Below are 5,134 nucleotides of genomic sequence, written 5' to 3' on the forward strand. Positions count from 1 at the left end.
CATGAGTGCCCTCAACCTCGTCATGCTACCCACCACCACGTCAGTCTAACCCCAGCACGATGTAAGGTTGAAAAGACCTTAGGATAGCTAAGATCTAACAAGGTTATAACGATTCCAGAAGGCAGCTTGCCACCAATTTCCCAAAGGCAGTTGGGGATGGGTAATAAATTCTGGCCCAGCCAGTGAGTCCCACATCCTCGGAACCAATTTAAAAAAAATTGTTGACACATTTACAGAGGTGTGTGAGAAATGGGACTTCAACTAAACATCTTGGGGTGAATTTTTCCAGCCCCTAAATGATAGGAGCAAAGACTAGGAAAATATGGTGACTTTCTAAAAAAATAGATTTTTGATATTGGGGGAGAAAATCTGACTTTACAGCAAAGGTTTAAAAAGCAAGATGAGAATCTTGCTAGTGAGTAGCAAGATGCCTATTTCCATCACACCTTATTAATACAGAATCTCACCTCATTGAAATGCATTTTCCTATTTATCAATGCAATGGAGAAAAGCTAAACGGTGTTAATCCCCAAAATAAACGATGGAGTTGGTACTGAGTCACTCCAGCTTGCTAATTACTCCAATGGGCCTCCATGCTGGACAACAGTCAGGTCCTGCAGTAGAAGGTGAGGGAACCAAGAGGGAAAAGCATAATTGTTCTCATCCTTAACAATCTGCCGGCTGCAGATGCATCTGTGTATGACCGTATCAGTGAGAGTGACCACCACAGAGTCTTTGTGGAGAAAAAAATCCCACCATCACATTGAGAATATGAGTTTTCTCCCCCATTCTGTTTTGATCCATTCTCTGAAGTTGATGGTGCAACATCAGTGAGGCCATGACCACTTTGACATCTTGAAGACTAGCCCCTTGACGCCATCCTTGAGGTCAGTGACAGGGCTGTATTTGAAATTATTGTAAATATTTTTGATTTTCCATTTTTAATTTGATAAAGTACCCCACCTGACATCCCAGATCACTATCCAGCACGGCCACTACAGACACAGGAGAGCTATAATGACACAGTATATTGATTCTCCTCCTGGTTTAAAAGATTCTGATCTACAACTGCTCAGAACTCACAACTCACACTTATTCACTGACAGCTTCTGGGCCCAAACCATTTGCCTGGGCTCCCAGGAGCCCTTTCAGGCCAACCACAGCTCCTGAATTCAACCATAGGTGGGTATTTGTGAATCTGGTGCAGCTCTAAATGAAGTTCACAGATTTCACTGCAACACAAGTTGCAGGTCATTAATTCTGTTTCTCTGCCACAGGCAATTTTGTGTGCTAATAGGATGTGGGTGTCACTGGCAAGGCCTGTAATTGTTGCCCATCCCAACCTGTCCTTAAATCACGAGGCTTGCATTCTACAGTCAACCACATTGTCGTGGGTCTGGAGTCACAAGTAGGTCAGACCAGGTTAAGACAGCAGATTTCTTTCCCTAAGAATGCATTAGTGAACGAGGTGGGTGTTTTAATGGCAGTCAATGATAATTAGTTTTCAACTCCAAGTTTTTGATAATCAAATATAAATTCTATGGATGCTATGGTGGGATTTGAACCCATGACCCCATAACACTGCCTGAATATATGGCTTATCAGTCCAGTTACATTACCCACTCAAATACCATCTCCCTGACATGCTAAGTCTGTGCAGTGTTTTCATTTTTATTTCAGTTTTCCATCATCTGCAGTCTTTTACTTTTGCTTCATGTGAAACTGAATTCACTGCAAATCTCTTTGGTATATGTTGAGAAGTGGTGGTGTCGTGGTAAGCCACTGGACTAATGATCCAGAGTCTCAAATTAATTCGCTGGGAACATGCGTTCAAACTTCACCACTGTAGCTTCTGGAATTTGAATTAAATTAGAAATCTAATTGTGGTTCGACTTGATCAACTGATTGTCATTAAAAACCGACTTGGTTCATGAGGGAAGAAAGTTTGTTGCCCTGACCTTGTCTGACTTACGTGTGATTCAAGACTCACAGCACGATAATTGACTGAACTGTTCTGTGGGCAATCAGGAGTGGGCAATAAATGTTGACTAAGCCAGTCACACTCACATCCTGTGAGTAAAGTAAATTAGAATGTAGTTTGCGAACTGTAATTCTCTCCATTATTGAGGAAGTTTCCACATTAGGATAAAAAAGATCTCAGATTTCAAGCTTGATTTATACATCTTGCACCTGTCAATCCTCATCCCGACGCCGTTCCTGCCCTGCTCCACTAGCTAACCCATTCTCTCCTTTTTCCATTCTGGGACGTACCCATGTCCTAACTCCATCTGTTTGCCGCCACTATTCCATTCCTGTTCCTTGATTCATGGAGTTGTCTTGTTCTAAATGTTAGAGGCATTTGGTTAACATAGACAAAACACGAGGAAATATTTACAAAGATCAAAGAAACTATTCTAACGTGCTTTTCTAGGAAATAAATACATTCTTTGGACATGAAGCTCAACAAAATAATCTTCTTTTAGCCAGACTTAGGCCAAACAAAATGTGGGTATTGACTGCTGAAGTATCTTTCACTGAACAGAATTTGGCAAGATGCAACATGTAGAGCAGACTGCAGTTTTGTAACCTTCCTGATATCTGAATCATACATTCACCATAAAATGCCATTTCCCAGCAACATACTCTGTCCCTCAACCAACAACTAAGGCTGAACTTTAGTAACCTTGGGGTTGCATTTGACCCTGATCACCTGTCCATGTGCCAGTGCCATCACCTATTTCCACTTCAATATGCAAATTCTGCTATGCTTCAGCCCTGCCTTTGCCCCCTGCTTTTGAAGCCCTCAGTCATGCCTTTGTTAGTATCCTGGCCAAAATCACTCATTCTATTTTCCACAAACTTGAGATGATTCAAAACATTATTGTCTTTATCTCTGCTCATATTTAGTTGAATTTGAACTCACTTTATTGTCACCTGTACTCACATGAGTACAGTGAAAAGTTTACAAGTCACCATTTAGGGCGCCACCTTAAGTAAAAAGGTAGCTAAGTACAGATTCTTAAGTATTGGAGGATGTACTTAGTTTCATTCATTGATTAGCCCTAAGCACACTGACTTGCCCTGGTTCCAGTCTGGCTCTGCCTTGATCTGCATGCCCTGGCCTCACTGTTGCAGCTATACATTTTGAATGAATTATTACTGCCTGGAACTGGAGCCTTGTGACTGGGGTTCAGTCACCTCCTTGACAGTATTAATTTACAGGTCTTCAATTTGAAAAAGTGACTTTGACAGGAGGACCATGAAGATAAATGACCTGAGAAGTGAAGTCTCACATTCCAAACTCCCACTGAAAATCCAGGCAGACATCAATGGTTTGGTGAGGGTCCTGAGGGGATGTGGCCACTTGCTCGACAAGTGGAACATGAGGAAATAAGCAAATTGTGACCATGGCCATCTCAGTCAGAGCATCCTCCACACAGTGAACTCCTGCCCTCAGAGATCTAGTCTTAGCGGCAACACAAACACCTGCACTGCCTTCGCTGTAGATGTTGAGTGGATTGTTGGCTTTGTTATTGACCAACACTTTTGGCCTTGCCTTAAAGTTGCTGGGCTCTAAGCAATGGAACACCTCTCTACACCTCTCTCTTCCTTCACAACACTCTTTGAAGCCTACCTCTTTGACAGCCTATTGGTCACCTGTCATAGTATCTCACATGACTTGATGATAAATTTGATATTTCTCCTAAGAAACACCTTAGGATGCTTGCTATTTCAAGGACATTATTGCTGTACCTCTGTATTTAAAGGTATATTGTCATTAATTCCAATAAAACCACAGAGTTCTGAATAAACATGCCTTGGGAACAGTGTTTAGATTTGATCACTGACTCATATTCAGTGGGTTTACCATCACTCAATCCCCCATTATCAACATCCTGGATTATTATTGACCAAAGTTTAATTGGACTAACCATACCAATGCTGTGGCTACAAAAGCAGGTAGGTGGCAAGGGGTTCTGCAGCAAGTTGCATCCTGACTCCCCAAATCCTGGTTACCATCTATATATCACAAGTCAGGAATGTGAAGGCATACTCATCACCTGCCTTGAGGAATGTGACTCTGACAATACTTAAGAAGATTAAAGAAGGATAAAGCAGACCCTTAATTTGCACCCCATCCACAAATATTCATTCCCTCCACAATTGACACTCCATGGAACGTGTGTGTATTATCTACAAGATGCACTGCAAAAATTCACCCTGAATAACACCTTCCAAACCCACAATCACCATCATTGAGAAGGATAAATGCATGGGAACACCTCCACCAAGCCACTCACCACCCTGGTTTGGAAATGTATCTCAATTCACTCAATGTTATTAGGTCAAAATCTTCTAGAGCTGCCTCTTTGATGATACTGTGAGTACTCCTACAACAAATGGACTGCAATAGATCAAGAGAGCAGCTCACACTGTCTTTTCCAGGGCAACTAGGGATACGCAATAGATGTTGGTCCAGCCAGTGACACGAATATTCTATAAATGAATAAGAAGGGAGCTATTCAAACCTGACAGGACTTCAAAGATTGAGATGCAAGTATTTCTTATATTTATTCAGGACACGAGGACTTTCATGATTACATTTACTGCCTACCCCATACATGTGAGGCTTGCTCAGCTACTTCCGATGCAGTTAAGAATCAATCACACTATTAGAAGACCATAAGATATAGAAGCATAAGTAATCCTTAGTGCTGGGTCCTCTACTTTTTGTCATTTACATAAATGATTTGGATGCGAGCATAAGAGGTACAGTTAGTAAGTTTGCAGATGACACCAAAATTGGAGGTGTAGTGCACAGTGAAGAGGGTTACCTCAGATTACAACAGGATCTTGACCAGATAGGCCAATGGGCTGCGAAATGGCATATGGACTTTAATTCAGATAAATGCGAGGTGCTGCATTTTGGGAAAGCAAATCTTAGCAGGACTTATACACTTAATGGTAAGGTCTGAGGGAGTGTTGCTGAACAAAGAGACCTTGGAGTGCAGGTTCATAGCTCCTTGAAAATAGAGTCGCAGGTAAATAGTATAGTGAAGAAGGTGTTTGGTATGCTTTCCTTTATTGGTCAGAATATTGAGTACAGGAGTTGGGAGGTCATGTTGCGGCTGTA

The sequence above is a fragment of the Chiloscyllium plagiosum genome, chromosome 13, assembly GCF_004010195.1.
Source record: "Chiloscyllium plagiosum isolate BGI_BamShark_2017 chromosome 13, ASM401019v2, whole genome shotgun sequence".
Classification (NCBI taxonomy): domain Eukaryota; kingdom Metazoa; phylum Chordata; class Chondrichthyes; order Orectolobiformes; family Hemiscylliidae; genus Chiloscyllium; species Chiloscyllium plagiosum.